Source organism: Agelaius phoeniceus, chromosome 16 (assembly GCF_051311805.1).
Source record: "Agelaius phoeniceus isolate bAgePho1 chromosome 16, bAgePho1.hap1, whole genome shotgun sequence".
NCBI classification, from domain to species: Eukaryota; Metazoa; Chordata; class Aves; order Passeriformes; family Icteridae; genus Agelaius; species Agelaius phoeniceus.
In genome coordinates this window covers 13198330-13215310 of record NC_135280.1, presented here as the reverse complement: position 1 = coordinate 13215310, position 16981 = coordinate 13198330, and the positions used below count along the sequence as shown (strand labels likewise).

The window sequence follows — 16981 nt, the reverse complement described above, 5'->3', positions numbered from 1 at the left end:
CAACCCCTCTGGGAACAAGGCAAAGCTGTAGTTTGCTTTTAATCCAAGGAGCTTGTCATTTCTTCTGACTTCATTTATTTGTGCTGAGGACAGGCAGCAATTGCTTCTGTTTGGGTTGTGTGCTCCCACTGGTCAGCTAAACCAGGCTGCCCAAATGCCTGTAAAAATAGAATTGATATCCTAATTAGTTGTAGTTCAGAAAGAATTTTGTGTTCTGTTGCTAGGCTGTGACAAAGAAAAAGGAATTGTAGCTTGTGCCTATTCAGAAAAGTACTGCTCACATTTAGCAAAGGATTTTGGGACAGTAGAAACAAATTTACTTAATGTGCCCATTTAAAAATGGTTACTCTTAAACTTGCCCTAATTATGCCTTTTTAATTATTTTAGGAAACATATTAAATGGGCTTTTAACTCTGCAAGCAATCAACAATCAAAATAGGTAAATACAGAGATATTTGCATGCATTTTCCTGTGCATATCAATATGCCACAAGAGCCTACTCAGTGGAGTGGAACAGCATCTTTGCAGTCATTAGGAACCACTAATGTGTGGTTGAATAATGATAATTTTAAAGACCTATTTACCTGATAGATTTTATGGCCCTGATGGAACTATCAGAAGCTAAATAACGAAGATTTTCAAATGTCCTAAATATTTCTAGAAGACCTAATTGTTCCTAAGGAGCTGCATTTACAGCCAGCCTGGCAGGCTGCAGATGCCATTTAAGAAGCTGAGTATGTGAAGGGATGAATAATCTATTTATGATGCATGGCATGCAGCAGCATGGCACCCTGCAGTCGTGGGGTAGAAAAAGTCAGGAAAAATGAAGATTTCTTTAATAAAAAGGGGGAAAAGGCAGGTGTGGCTCTGTAAGAACATGATTTGGATGTTGGTTTCTTTACATTCTCTTGGCACACAAGCTGTGTGTCCCAGTTAAGGATCACTGAAGCCCTGCCCAGGCTGGAGCAAGGTGCCCATGTTCAGCTGATGCAGCTCTTTCTTGGGATCTCTGTGGCTGAGATGACCCTGAGGTGTTACAAAATCTCTTTTTCCCAGCCTCGAGATTGAAGGAGGAGTCAGGATTTTTGGCTGTGGTTTTCAAGGTTGTTTATTCTTTGTTATCTGTAACATTCTTTTTCTGGCCTGCTGAGGTCTGTCCAGCAGGTCAGTCCATGGCACACTGCCCACCCCCAGGGTGGTGTTGTCTTTTTATACTAAAAACTACCTGTACTTTATTTACAATAACTTCCCAATACCTATCACCTATGTTAGACAGTGTGTTCCTACTCTAAACCAATCCAAAAGTGCCAACATCACCCAGAAGATGGAGGCTAGGAAGAAGAAAGCTCCTGGTGAATAAGGAGTGAAATATCCTGAGGTTCTTCCTCCAGGAAGGTAGGGAGGTCTGTATTAACCCAAAATATCTAAGAAATGTCTAATAATTTCTCATTTTCTGTTAGTTTAGGGTACTAGAAGATGAGTTTAGCTATTAGCAGTGGTATTTTTTGGGCTGTGGCCATTGGCCCTCAGTGTTATCTTTTTATACTAAAAACTATGTGTACTTTATTTACAATAATTTTCCAATACCTATCACCTATGTTAGACAGTGTGTTCCTACTTTAAACCAGTCTAAAAGTGCCACCATCACCCAGAAGATGGAGGCTAGGAAGAAGAAAGAAGGACAGAGCACGCCCAAATTCCTCCATCTTAGCTTCTGAATTCCCATTCTTAAAATCTTAAAATTCTATTTTTCTATCTTGTAACAAACTAACTATCATTCTGCTTAAACTCTCGTGGCATGTAAATGCTCATATAAGGTTGGTAATTGTTTCCATGGGTTAAAATCAAAGGCACAGGGCTCTTGGGCTCTGTGCCAGGGTCTCTGAGCCCCCTGGCAGGGGCTGGAGCCATGCAGGGCACCCAGAGCAATGCCCTGGGTTCCAACAGCTCCTGGTGAATAAGGAGTGAAATATCCTGAGGTTCTTCCTCCAGGAAGGTAGGGAGGTCTGTATTAACCCAAAATATCTAAGAAATTAGTAATAATTTCTCATTTTCTGTTAGCTTAGGGTACTAGCAGCTGAGTTTAGCTATTAGCAGTGGTGTGTTTTGGGCTGTGACCATTGGCCCTCAGTGTTGTCTTTTTATACTAAAAACTATGTGTACTTTATTTACAATAATTTCCCAATACCTATCACCTATGTTAGACAGTGTGTTCCTACTCTAAACCAATCCAAAAGTGCCACCATCACCCAGAAGATGGAGGCTAGGAAGGAGGAGAAGGAAGGACAGGGCATGCCCAGATTCCTGCATCTTGACTTCTGAACCCCCATTCTAAAACTCTTAAAATTCTACTTTTCTATCTTGTAACAAACTAACTATCATTCTGCTTAAACTCTCGTGGCTTGTAAATGCTCATATAAGGTTGGTAATTGTTTCCATGGGTTAAAATCAAAGGCTCGGGGCTCTTGGGCTCTGTGCCAGGGTCTCTGAGCCCCCTGGCAGGGGCTGGAGCCATGCAGGGCACCCAGAGCAATGTCCTGGGTTCCAACAGCTCCTGGTGAATAAGGAGTGAAATATCCTGAGGTTCTTCCTCCAGGAAGGTAGGGAGGTCTGTATTAACCCAAAATATCTAAGAAATTTGTAATAATGTCTCAATTTTTGTTAGTTTACGGTACTAGCAGCTGAGTTTAGCTGTTAGCTGTGGTGTGTTTTGGGCCGTGGCCATTGGCCCTCAGGTCCTGTGTGTGTCCTGTGTGTCACTGTCCCCGAGGCCATGGGCAGACACAGCCTGGGTGCAGTGCAGGTGGCTCTGCAGGGCTGCAGCCCCAGCCTGGCTGTTCCATGTCCCACAGCAGATGTACAGCTGTCAATTCTCTGGCTTCCAAAGCAATTCAATGGCTCTGCCAGCTGCCAGGGCCCCATCCTGCCCAGCTGGGGCTGAAGAAGGCGTCTGTCCCCAGTGCCCCTTTGCAGCTCATCTGCAATGGCATTTTCAGGAGTCTGGCTTCTCTTCCACCACACAGCCTGAACTTCTGTGAGATAATAATAATAATAATAATCCATGTTAAATATAAGGCTCACTGTGACCTGAGGGCCCTGATATTTTTAATAAAGCCAGGTCCATCCAGGTAGTGCCTAGGAACCTGAATGCTGCCTTTTACGAACATTTTCCCATGCTTAGGAGTTATTCCTCTTTACTTCAGCTACAGCTCTTTATCTCTTACCACATAAATCATGAAATGGATCTCAAATCTCATGTCTGTATTGCTTGAAACTGTGCCTTAATTTACATTTTTTTCCCTTTTGTAAGACAGGAGGACTTTTTTTATTTTTAAAGAAATGATCAGTGAGTTCCACGTGAGAGCTGAACTCTGCTGTGACACTGGCAGCACTCATGGCCTGGCTGGGCAGCTGCTGTGCTCTAGCAGATGCTTCTTTTACCAGATTTAGGCTCTCTATTGTTTCCCCAAGCTCATTATTCTACCTGCTGTCTGTTCCCCTTTGTGCTGACAAGTTCCAAGGCAAGGATCCATGCCAAGCACAGAGGAGCTCAGGTTTCTGTGTCCCAGGCTCCTGGGCATCACTGCTGGACCAGGGGAGCTCAGGCAGCCTTCAGGTGACTTTGCTGCTGCCCAGGCTGCCTGGCACAGCCCCACTGCAGCACCTGCTGGCTCACAACACACCTGAGTAGGAGAAATGGCTGGTGTTCACTTCCAACCAAAGAAATTTAAATTCCTTCATTCATAAATCATCATTTATAAAGATGATGATTCAATAGGCAAAAGTATTCGCCGTGCAACAAAAGAATTTTTTTGTTATGGGCATGGATAACTTTAAGGATATTTAGTTTTTCTCAAACTGTGCTACTAATGAATATAAATTAAAAGATATTTGGCAAGAACGCCTGTAAGAAGGTGCTGATTCTACTACAGAACACATCTGATTTTGTTGGGCTGGAAAAGCCAGTTCTTTAGGAAACCAGTCCATAATTTGAAGTATATTTAATTGTAGTCCTGTGATCTCTTTTCCATGTTCTAAATCTCCAGTGACTTTGGTTATCAGGCTTTAGAAGGAGTAGAAGAAGAACTCTGTAACTGCCAGCCCAGTGTTTAACATCTGCTGCTGTTCCAGAGATAAAACTTTAGGGATAGTGGTGTTGGTGGGTAGAGATTGGGTGTGTGTGGAGTCCAAATAGCAGAGTGGAAACTGCAGATGCTATGGATAGAAGAAGGCAAGTACAGACTTCTCTGGATCTCATTATACAGGAATAGTCTCCTCATTAGCTCATTTGACTCAAGCATTTCTCCTGCTGGGTTGCTATTTCTGGGTTCAAAGTGAAAAAAAAGGACAAATAATGTGTTTGCTCTTTGCTGCCATTAGTTGTTAATTATGTTTAGAGAGATATTTCTACAAATAAACCCTGTCTGCAGCGGTGTGAGTGCATTTCCATCTGTTCAGCAGCAGTGCTTCTTTGCTAAGAGTGGAACAGAGGTCCTAGGGTGGAGTGGCAATGAGGAACTTGACATTGGAGCATGCAAGAAGGGTTTTCCTGTGTCCTTCACTCAGAGAATCCCTGTGGCTCAGAGATCCTGGATCCAGAACACATCCAGGATCTCCACACCAAAGGCTGGGAGTACAAACCACACTGGGAGTTGATAATCTGAAAGACTGACCAGATTCTAAATTTCACAGCTGTCTCTAGTTTTATGGGCCAGCTGAGAACTCTGCATCTGAGGGGAGCTGCTACTGGGAGTTTGGTGCTGGAGCCAAAAGCTCCATCTGTGGTTGTGCTTTCCAGGCTTGAATTAAATAACCAGCTCCTGGAAGCTGAATAAAGCTCATCTTTGGGAGTTTTGAAATGGCCAGCTGCAGTCAGGAACAATTCTCTAGTCCTGAGGGCTGGCTTGCCTAGGTGTGCACATGGGTAGAAATAAATAGGCATGGAAATCCTTTAAGGTTTGATCCACCAATGCTAAATATCCCCAAAGCAAAGAGGTCTGCTGTGCTCTATCTATCAAATACATGTATATATCTGTCTATGAATATTAATGATTCAGGTGCTGCACCACTTTCCAAAATTGTTGAAAATTCAGGATCTTTCCCATTCGGCCTCACCTTCAACTCTTGTCGTGCATTGTCTGCCCAAACTTATGTAAAATAGCAACTTTTATTCATTGTATTTCTGTGTGTGAGTTAAGAGTGAAAAAGAAGGGGGTGCTGAGATTAAGGCAGAGGAAAAGCTCTGAAGCTGTACTGGCAGTCTTTAGATGCAGGAAAGAGTTGCTGCAGAGACTCAGGTAATGATGATAATGCAGATCCACGGGGAAAAGAGCAAATGGTAATGGGCTTAAATTGGAGCAAAAGAGATTGAGATTTGGCATCAGGAAAAGCTTTCTAAAAGAAATGGAATAAATGAATTGGGGAAAGTGGAGTTTTCATAACTGAAGGCTTTTAAAACCAGGTTAGATGGATGGCCCTAAGGAATGACTTGAGTTGTATATCCTGCTTTTTGAAGTTAATTAACTGTCTTGTTCTTCTGGCTCCTATTTTATTTTCTTTGATCCTGTTTCATTCTCTTTGTGAATGTTGTAGTGTTCAGAAAAAGTTCTTGGTCAAATGTACTATCAAAGGAAAACAGTTCATCAAAAAATATTGTTTTCAATGGCAGTAAAGCCCCCAGATACTTTCCTGGTTACTTATTTTCATTAAATAATGAGAGTCAAATCAGCTCACTTAAGTCTTGCTCTGGAAATTCAAGGTTTGTTTGCTTTTTAATTGGAAAAAAGCTCTAATTGTAAACTAGGAGCAGGAAACTCCTGTTGCCCATTGCTCTTAACCTCCATAGCATCTGCAATGTAGAGCCAGCTTTTGAAACCCTGGACAATCAGTTAATTATGAGGAAAAAGTTATTGTGAGCTTTGCCCCAAAGCAGTGGCTTTTGTTGAAGGCTGGCTGAGCTCACCAGGCCACCTCTGCAATTCTCCTGGAGCTCCTCCTGGGTCAGGAGCCTGCCCTGGGCTGGGCAGTGGGGCTGATCTGTTCTTACAGCTCCTGGCTCTCTCCTCTCTCAGAGCTGGGATCTTTGCTCTGGGTGGTTTCTGCACCCCCTGCCCTGCCAGCAGCAGCTCCAGAGCTGCAGCAGCTCAGCCCCAGGTGAGTGATGAGAGCACGAGGCCGTGCCTGGCACTGCAGCTGCCAAAGCCAAGCTTTGGGCTTGTGGTGCCTGAAAACAAAGCTGATTTCCTTAGCAGGATAGGGGAAGGGGCTTGGTAGGGAATGTGATTATCTGTGGTAGTTAAATAGTGCAATTCCATCCTGTTTAGCTGCAGCAGACTCACTGTGCTGAGTCACTCCTGATTGCTTTATGCAGAACATGCTCTGCCTGTGCCTAAAGAGGGTTATTAAAGACTGCTGAGTACAGAGAGCTTTAACAAAGAGATCTCAGAGTAAACACTGACATTTGTTACTGCCTCTGTTTAGCACTGCTGAAGGTCCCTGGAAACTTGGGAAATTGAGCTGTCAGATCTACGAAGATGAAATGAAACTTTGTTCTGTGCCTTCAGTCCCTTAGGAAAGTTTTTCAGGTCATTTAGTGTTAGTGCTGTGAGGAGAGCTTATTATTATTTTCCTAAAAATTATTCCCTTTTGTTGATAAATGCAGAGTGACAGCCTGGCATTGCTCTTAGCCCATTTCTGTTTGGTTAAGGCAATGCCTGAAGGACTGACAAGGCATTTTGCAGGCAGCTTGCCTGGGCTGTGGGCAGGACAGGATGAGTGATGGGTGTCAGATGGAACCACTGCACCAATTGACTTGGGAGCTGTAGTTAAGCACGTTCACAGGATGACTTGGCAAGAAAGCACAAAATGTTCTGGGAGGAAAATTCACTTCTCACTATTTCCAGGCTCAAGCATAGCTGCTGTTTAAAAAAGAGAGAAATTCAGGGGAGCGATGGAATGACAGTGAAGCCAAGGTTTGACTCTTAGAAACTTAGACTGGGCCTTGCCTGAGATTTTGTCAGTCTAATTTGTAAGGAAGAAAACCTCAGTGTTTGTAGAAGTCTTCTTAACACTTTGTTTGGATTGCTGCTCTAGTGAGTTTTTGTAAAATGTGTATATTGTATTGCCAAGCACTTTCAGAGATATAAACGTGGGCTGTTTAAAACACAGGTTTTCACCCTGAAAATATTAGTTGTGAATCAGAAAAACCCCAAAAGGCTTCTCAATTTTCATAGTGGTTTTCAGTTCCATGACTAAGGGCATGGAAAGGGCTCTAGGGACTTAAAAATAAGGATAGAACAGCTGTGATCAATGTTTGGCTCTCAGTATTCCATGTTGTATGAACCTGGGGGAAGAGGGAGCTGCCATCACAGCTCTGGTCAGTATTTTGGGGTTAGTCCTGTCCTGCTGGGGTCCCAGCTCTGCAGGTTTTACCTGTCCCTGATTCCCCTTCCTCCCCCAGCCATGCAGGCAGAGTGGGGAGGATTCTGATTTCTCAGCCTTCCCTCCAGTGAGAGCAGAGCTGGGAAGATGGAGCTGCTCTCTGCACTGCCCTAGGTGTTGAAAGACTAAAAATGTACCATTGGCTTAGCATTAAATTCATGTTTCCACCCTCAGGCAGCTGCACTGTGAACAGAGGAGTTGCAGTGCTTATCAGTACTTTTCTGACTAGAAAAGGGTATTATGGCTCCTGGTATCAAGCCCCACAATCTGCATGCAGGATTCTTTTCCTTTAAGACCATAATCTCTTTTCCATTGCTTCCTCAGTGCCTGAGGAGTGAAAGAGTGAAGGCCAAAATATGAAATGTGCCAAAATCCACTGTTCCTCTGGACATGCAGCAAGAAAACCTCACCCTTTATTACAGAGATGTTATTTACAAGCTGACTGATGTTAATGGATGCTTCATCACAAGTAAAGAAAATTGTTTTTTTGGGGACATGAATTTTTGGCTCTTTGTTCATTGCCCTGAGTGTCCTTTTCTGACAGGTACAGCCAGCACTCCTGCCAAACAGTGAGCTCTAATACTGCTGGGGTTATTTTTTAACTAGATGCCATTTGATTTATAATCCAATAACTCTAATTTAAGAACCAGTAAGCTTCAGATAACAGAGCAGGTCCCAGGCAGAGAAACTTCCCATGTAAATTCAGCTTTAGTAAATAACCAGGGGGTTGGTTGTGTGTTTGAAACAGATCAAAACACCAGGAGCCACTGCTGGCTGCTGGATTGTACCTGTTGTGAGTGGGGGGACATTTGAACAAGCAACAGCAGATATAAAACATAGTTAGTTCATCTAGATCTGCAGCTGGTTGAATTTCAGCTATTTCTTGTGGGCATGCAGAAGCAGAGAGGTTTGCAGTGACTGGAAGTTGTGGTGTTGTCCTGCCCAATGCTGAATTTTCAATGCTGAAGTTGTGGTGTTGTCCTGCCCAATGCTGAATTTTCAGTGCTGGAGTTGTGGGGCTGTCCTGACAATGCTGAATTTTCAATGCTGGAGTTGTGGGGCTGTCCTGACAATGCTGAATTTCTACCCTAGGCAGACAGGGCCCACAGCATAGCCCACATTAATTTGAAGCAAACCTTCAGCCTTTTCTCCTGGTGCTGTCAGAGCAGACCTGCAGCTCCACTTGTGGCTGTCAGGAGCTGTGCATGAGCTTGGGGTGGGATGTCCTCATTAATTTTGAATGCAGTCACAACTTTTTGCTCCAAATTCCAACATCTTAGAGCACTACAGAGACACTGAAAATTCTGGCAGAACTCATTTGGCTGCTGTTATTCCACATTCCACAACATGCCATGGAAACAGGCTTACCCTGATGGCAGAGAGCAGGGAGGTGCTCATGGGGAAGTGATACGAAGATTTTGCCTTAATTTCTATTCTTGGTGCATCCATTCTCTGCATGTTTCAGCATTTTCTCAGAGAATTTCCCTTCCTTCTCTCTGGTTGCTATGTTTTACTGCTGTTTTTCTTTAGCTGACAGGTTCTGTGGTACATTAACAGCAGCTACATAATTTCATAGCTTGTATCCCTTCATAAACTCACTGTCCAAAGTATTATTTCCTTGCAAGAGATATAGATTTATTTTTCTTAAATATACAAATTTTAAATTGCCCTCAGGACTCGAGCCATTTATTCTTAAATTGAATCTTATTTATTGTAATCCAGTTCCAACTGATAGAGCATTCCTCATATTATTCTGACAGAAATAAACACGGAGCTGAAGTGCTATCTTGGCAGAGTTATATGAGCTTGTAATAGCTGCATGCAACTGAATTTTCATTTCACTTTTATTTATTGGAAAGCTATCCTAGGATTTTGAATTGATTCCTCACTTTTGTTTGCATTTATATGTATTTCTTCAATAAAAGGAAGAAATTTCCTGTTATTTCAGGCCTCATCAACCTTCCTGAAAAATAACATGACTGCTAGTACATAAGGAAAATTGAAATACTTAACTGTAGTTTTGCTATCCATGCCAAAAGAAATCTGCTAAGCCAGCAAGTGTTCAGGGCAGAAGGTGGCTTGGAATTGCAGGAGTGGGTTGAAATGGCATTCAGAGAACAGGAATGACAATGTTTTACCAAAGAACAGGTGGTGCAGATGTTAAATTGTCCTGTGAATGGAGCAAACCTGGGGTTGCAATGCTCTGGGGAGCTCCCCAGGCCCTGGCAGTGCACAGAATGCTGCCCTGGTAGAGCTGAGGGGAGGCCACGTGTCAAAAACCACAGCACAGGGTGTAATGCAGTAATATTTCAAATCTATATCTTCATCAGTTCTTATTTCACAGTCGTGGAAGCAGAGTCCATGGGCTCTAGTGGCAGGAAGGGAAGATGAGAATACTCTGGCCAGGTAAATGATGCTCTGTGGTGTCACCAGGGAACTGAGAAGCACTCAGGCACTGAGAGCAGAGCCACTGTTTAGCCTGTAACAACTGCTAATTCTCCCCAGCAGTGAAATATTTATATTTTGAGCCATGACTCTGTCATGTTAGACTGGCAGCAGTCCCTACAGAGGAGATTTATATGCAGGTAATATTGCAAAGACTGGACAGAAATATTCTGGTCTTTTTTTTCTGAAAGGCTCCATGTAATGCCTGTTAATTTTAGTAATATAAGAGATACCAGTTCTAAATAAGTGAACTTCACAGTCATGTAATTGTTCCCAGTCATGTAACAATAGCCTTATATTGATTATTTTCTGAAGTCTCAGCCCTAGAAACTTGATCATAGCGTGTCTAAGCATTTTGGGGCAGAACAATGCAAGGTGGGTGGTGGATTGCTATAGCAGAGTATTAGTGCTTAGATTTGAACAGCCCTGCACATATATATATACACACACACATATATATATACATATATATATATATACACATATATATATATACATATATATACACATATATATGCATATATATACACATATATATGCATATATATACACATATATATGCATATATATACACATATATATACATATATATACACATATATATGCATATATATACACATATATATACATATATATACACATATATATGTATCTTTATATATATAAATATATATAAAAATAAATAATATTATATATTATATAATCTATTAAATAATGATATATAATAATATTATAATAATGTTATATATATTTTATATAAATATATAAATGTATACATTATAGATAGATATATATTATATAGTAATATAGAAATATTATATAGAAATATATAAATATTATATATTTATATATTTTATATAAATGTATACAAATATATATTTTATAGATAAATATATGTTATATAGAAATATAGAAATATTATATAGAAATATAGAAATATTATATATGCCAGAGAATAACATGAAAGGTGTATTTTGTGAGGAGCATCCTGCAACAGTGATCAGGCAGGTAATACATTTAAAATATAATCATTGTCCGAAAATTCTGTAGCATAAGAAATATTTCTGTGCCTGGGGGAACAAATAAGGTGGATACATCCTGTAGCTGATTTTTTTTGCCTTTAAATCCACTTAATGAAAATTGTGGCTAGTTGGTGAATGAAGCATTTCCTGATGGGGTGCCATGGGAGAATGTTCCTGTGAGGTTTCCATCATTGTTCAGGATTCTGAACTTCTTCTTGGCACGTGGAACAGATAATTTCCCATTAAAAAGCTCCTTGTGTGTCTTGCACTGCTCTTTCTGCTGTGCATCTGCAGGCAGTGGTTTCCTTTCAGCTTTGGTCAGTGAAAATCAGGAATCATTGGAAACATTTTCCCAGGCTGTTTGGAGTAGAGATAAACCCAGCTGGGTTTATCTGAGCTTCAGGCAAAGAGAAACTTTTGATTTCTTATCTGAGCTCGGCTGCAGTGCCACCAAGCACTCCCTGCAGCCAGGGCAGGCCTGGTTTGCTGAGATCCCTGGGCACCTCTGCTGCTGCTCCAGTGCAAGGGCAAAGCCCTGGTGATGGTTATCACTGCTCTGCAGATTCTGCTCCTGATTGTCTCCTAATACTCCCAGATAAACCTTCCTGAGTGACTTGTAGGTGACTGAAATCTCCTGCCTCAGTAAACCTAAAGTGATTCTGCTCAGGAGATAATGGGCAATGTCAGACATGCTCATCTGTGCCCTTTGTGATTACATTTTGAAAGTATTTATTTAACTCTCCACTTGTTTTGTCTCTTTCTTCACCTTGATTTCACAGCAGATCCTGCAGTAATTTACCCACTTCATGGACTGCTGGAGGATTAGGAAATACAGGATCATTCAGCTGGGCAGGAAGAGTTAGGAATATTCTGGCTTTCTTCTTGCACTGCTTCTGTTCTTCATCTTTGGGAGACATCTCCCCCTGTTCTTTACAGGGCTTCATTGTTCAGGATTCTGGAGCTTCTTCTTGGCATGTGGAAAAGATAATTTCTCATTAAAAAAACCCCTCCTTGTGTGTCTTACACAGCTCTTTCTGCTGTGCATCTGAAGATAGTGGTTGTTTCTGTTCCTTCACCTCAAACAAATAAACCCTTTAAAAAGTTGCTCTTTTCTTGTGTTTCTAATCTTTTGAGCCCTTGGACAGCCATGCCAGGCTTCTGTTTGTTTTTCTACTGTGGAATCTCATGCTATTAGACACATTCAACTGCAAAATGAGTATTTGTATGATTTTAGATGATATAACATTAATATGCTTATCACTCCTAGTAAATCTCATCCTTGTTTCTTGACTCACTGAATCAGTATATTGGCAGTTCCTGACACACAGCCATTATCCTTGGCTTGTGATAGTGGGATTTCACAGAGAAGTTTGCATTAAATAGGATTCAGGATCATGGATTTAAAAAATGAAATATTTTCTTATATCCAATAAATAAATGATTTTTTCTGTGACTTTATATTTTCCAATTTATTTCTATGTAACCTTTGACTCACTGAGTGTTATCTGATGGAAAATGGCAGCATTCCTTTTTGCTAGTGTATCATCATAGGAGAATCATTATACTCTATAAATATATGAATATATCAGAGTTGATGAAATTATATTTTTATTATTTGGTGAAATGTTGTCTTCCAGCTAAAGCAGGAGACATTCAAAGTCAGTATATGTATGAAATGTTTCCACATTCCAGTGCTAACTATGAATTGTGGAACAGGGATGGTGCTGTGCACTCCCTGCTCTAAATGATAGAGTTGGGGTTGGTTTTCTCTTTGGGCACCATAGGAAGGTATTTCTGCTGTGTAGAACAAGAGGTGAAACCCCTCAATAATTCCAGATTCATGCAATAAATGCTGGGAAGGCCTTGGAGACCACCTACTAATGCCCACAGCTGAGAGAGAGCTCTGCTGCAGTGACATTTCTGAGCATTGTTCTTTGTGAGCCTGGGGACACCGGGGGCTGTTCCCTCTCCTGGATGTCCTGGGGCAGAGCTGGGGTACAGCTCTGGCAGGGAGGCCACAATCTGTTCCTGCTTTAGAGGACTCCTGGGTCAGAGCATTTGCTGTCAATTGATTTCAGTTTGCTGCCTGCTCAGCCTTGTGCATCTTCATGTTCTCAGCCCTTTTCAGAAGCCTTCAGGACATTGGTTTATTTTCATTAGAGAAGTCTTACAGGAATATGGAGTCCCCTTTCCAGAATATCTGAATATTTGCTTCATTCCTGAAGCAACTTGTATTGCTTGGGTATTGATTGTCCAGATTGTCTTCTGCTGGAGGACCCAGTGGAACAAATAAAAACCTGTCAGGAACTTTGGATTTAACAAAGCTCCAGCAGTGCTGTGAACTGGACATGGCAAAGGAAAAATAGTTGTATTCATCTGATGGCAAAGAAGTACCACAGTGGGGAGGAACACAGTGGCCAGGCCACCCAGTCCTGAGGCTTCGGAATTTTCTGTCCCAGCCCAGAAAAGTCACAGAGTTCAAGGCAAACTTTTCAGGAGAAGGGCATGGATGTCCAGCCACCTTAGAGCCATCAAATGCAGTCTTGGGCTACAAGGAGAGCACATTAAGTATATTTAAAAGAAAGATTGGACAGTTTTTGACCAGAAGAAAAATGGATTTCCACTTAAAAGTGGAATAAAAGAGAATATTTCAAGTAGCTTCCCTTTTCTGAATTCTAGGACAGGGAAAAAAATCCATTATCTTAATTCCTATTTCCAGTCTCTGCCATTCCACTCTGCTTTCCCACAGAAGGAAAGATTCCAACAGAAGGAAAGATTTCTTCTTGTTCCTACTATTTTTTTTTTGTCCTTTCCCCCTTCTCTGAAGCTCACCTTGTGCTGCTGGCCCTTCATGGCTGTGAATGCTCCCTGCAGGGAGCTGGGGCTCCCTGGATGTCCCCAGAAGGTGACAAGGCACAAGCTCCCTGCAGAACCAGCCCCCTGCAGACTCCAGGCTCCCCTGGCTTTATTTTCTGTGCAAAGCCTGTGCTGATGATGAAGAGCAGTGATGAAGAGGGCCCTGCTCTGGGGCTTGTTTGCCAGCCCCACTTTGTACCCTGCAAATCAGCTGCCCTGGACCATCCAGCACCCTGATTTATGTGAGACATCACGTACTGATGCCTTTATAGACAGCAACTTAGTGTTTCAGAGGAGTCTGCATGTTACAAAAAGGGCAGCAGGTGTTATTTAGACTAAATTGACCTTGAAATTGATTTCTTTATTTTATGACTTACTGAGGGGAGATTAATACTTTTTTTTTTTCCTGCAGCCTGAAACAATTTACATGGTAATAGAAGGCATAGTCAGTCAAATAAATTGCTGGAAGTAGTGGTGTTCCAAGAAAGAAAATATGGATCTTACTTGCATTGATTCTTTCTATCCCCAGGGAGTAGCTAAGACTTTTAACACTGGGGAAAGACTGCCAAAATTTATTTTTCCCATTAAAGTCAGAAGAATGGAAAGTAATGTCTGTTAGCTGACATTTAGTCCAAACTTTCAGTTTGAGGGGTGGGGAGAAGGCTGTGCCCCACATAAAATTTAGGGAGTGTTTTATTGCTCTTTCTTGATTCCTCTAAGGGCAGATGGGCAGTAATGGGAATGATAAGAAACTTCTGGAAAGCCTGGCATGGGCACAGCATAGCTGCCTTTGGTAACAGAACAGACCCTGAAAATAAAATAGCTTGTAAATGGTTGTTGCAATAACACCTTCGAGTACCAAGTAGAAATCACCTCAAAATACAAATGTTAATGGAAACAAGAGACTCAAAAGAAATTACCTGGAGGAGGCACTGCTAGGAGCATGAAGTGTAGCTCTACAGGAGGGAGAAAGTTTTTGTTTATTGTGCTGCTGCAGTGTTGAAACTGTGTAATTTCCATTTTCCTGCAGCCTCCAAGACAAGTGCATAGTTAAATGATTTGTCAGTGGCACAATACTCTGCATAACCTGAACATGTACCAGGTATTATTATGACACATTACCTGAAAATGAGTGTGAAAGCAACTCCACAAACCAATTTTTTGTTTGCTGTAAATACAGAAATGGTGTAGAGGAAAGTGTCTTAGATGTGAAAATCATTATGATGGGAATTAATCTCCTTTGTCTATCAGAGCTGCTATTGCAGCTGGAGTGAGGGAATGGTGATCTCAGCCTGTGTGATGCAGGAGGAGGAGAAGGGGCTTTGGTGGATCCCAGTCCAAGCATCTGGAATTACTGGAGAAAGGATTTGGGCTCTTGCTAACAGGTTTAGATTAATCTGGATTGTTGGAATTCTCTACCCCCCTAAAAACAACCTAAACCTGAGGAGTTTTGCTATTTTTGCTTTTATTTTCTGCTTCAATGTGCCTGGATTTTCACAGGTGGTGAGGGAGTTATTAATAGGGAGCACAGCACGAGCTTCCCAAGGAGCTGTCCCACATGCAGCCCTGGCCTAAAGCTGTTTATTAATTTGTTACTGCTGCACAGAGCTGTGCAATGCTTAGAGATTAGCTGGCTTGGGGAGGAAAAAGAAGTATATTTGCAAAATAGCTGCTTAAAATGTCATATTTATTTGGAACTCGGGGCATTGCCTTGTGGAAGAGTGGTGTGAAAGAAAACGTGCTGTCTCTGCTAGGGAGCTTCCCAGGAGGAACAGCCCTGCAAAAAGGTTGGTTTGGATTGCCCCAGTCCTTCCTGAGCCCTGTGCAGCTGTGAGAGATGGTGCAGCCTGAGGAGCTCTGGAACCAGGGGGGAAGGAAATGGGCAGGGAATAGCAAGAGCTGCACATGCATCCTGCTGCACAGAGTGATGGCAAAGCAGGAGCAGGGAAAGGGAGGAGAGTGGCAGGAGTGAAAACCTGAAAAGGCAGCAAAGGCACAGTTGTTTAAGGGCACAGCAGTGGGTAAGGGTATGGAGGCACTGTGACACCACCCAGGACTGGAACACAGATTTGCTCAGTGGTTTTCTTCAATGTTGGTCTCAGTTTGCAGCTTTTTGGTGGACAACACTGACTGCCATCCTCTGTGGGGAACATGGAATTGGGCTGCAGGGGTTTGTCTGGGAGGGGATTTTGGTGGTAGTTTATCTATTGACACCTTGTGAAGTTGGTTTGGTGGCACTTCCTGTGAAGGAGATGGTGTTTGCAGTGGCTGAATTGAATGGACACTGGGGGCTACTCTCATTTATACAGTTCAGAGACTTGGGGGTACTCAGGGTAAAGGATGGAGAATTACTAGCAGCTCTCTGAAATATGATCTGTCTCCTGGCTCATAGCACATCTCCTATAAATAAAGGCTCTAGAAGCTTTATATATGGAGGCATGCTTAATGATGATAATTAAAAGGAGTTTATAGCAGTTACTCTTTGCTGTCTTGGACAGATAGGCCTCAATTTCAGTTTATCAGACTTTAATTCCCAAGCAACATGGGGAGCTGTGTAGCTTGGCTTGCCATGTAAATCTGATCTTTATTGACAGGATGGCATGACAAGAGGAGGCCAGCTCTGGGAGGCCTTTTCAAAATACAAATATGACTGTGATGGCTGTATTCATTGAGAAAGAGGCAAAAATTTAGCATGCTAACTAACAGATCCTTTTAAAATCAGAACTGTTTCAAGACTTACTGCCCTGAGTCTTGCAGCTGAATTTATTGCACCTGTGTTTAGACACTCTGGTTCTTCTCTGAGCTGTTAAAAACCCTCCCAGCCTCTGTTCCTGTGTTGCAGTAACAGCAGAGTGCTCAGCTCTTCTCATGCCCAAGCCCCAAACTGCTTTGTGACTTGTGAAATGCCAGCTGGGCTGTAGGAGAGAAGCTTGCTGAGAGGTAGAAAATGAGGGATTTTCCATTGCTTTAGGGTGCACCTAGATGGAGATGTGACACAAGAATAGTGAGCCAGCATAGCCATGGGCCTGCCTCCTGCTCAGCCTGTGCTGCAGGGCTTAGGAACAACATTTACAGGACAGAAACCTCTGTTGGAATGGAGAGACGTTTGTCAGCAGGTGCTGAGAGAATTTTGAGTGGCTGGGAACCTCTCACCCAAATTTCACGTGCAGGGCTGGTTCAGGAAGTGCAATGGAGCTCTCCCCTGAGTTTCTGGAAGG

The 16981-nt window shown here is 42.2% G+C and overlaps 1 protein-coding gene across 16 annotated transcripts in view; it reads left to right on the top strand.

Moving 5' to 3' along the window:
- Nucleotides 1-16981, top strand: part of RBFOX1 (RNA binding fox-1 homolog 1) — a 1204921-nt gene that overhangs the window by 119068 nt on the left and 1068872 nt on the right. The window lies entirely within an intron of this gene.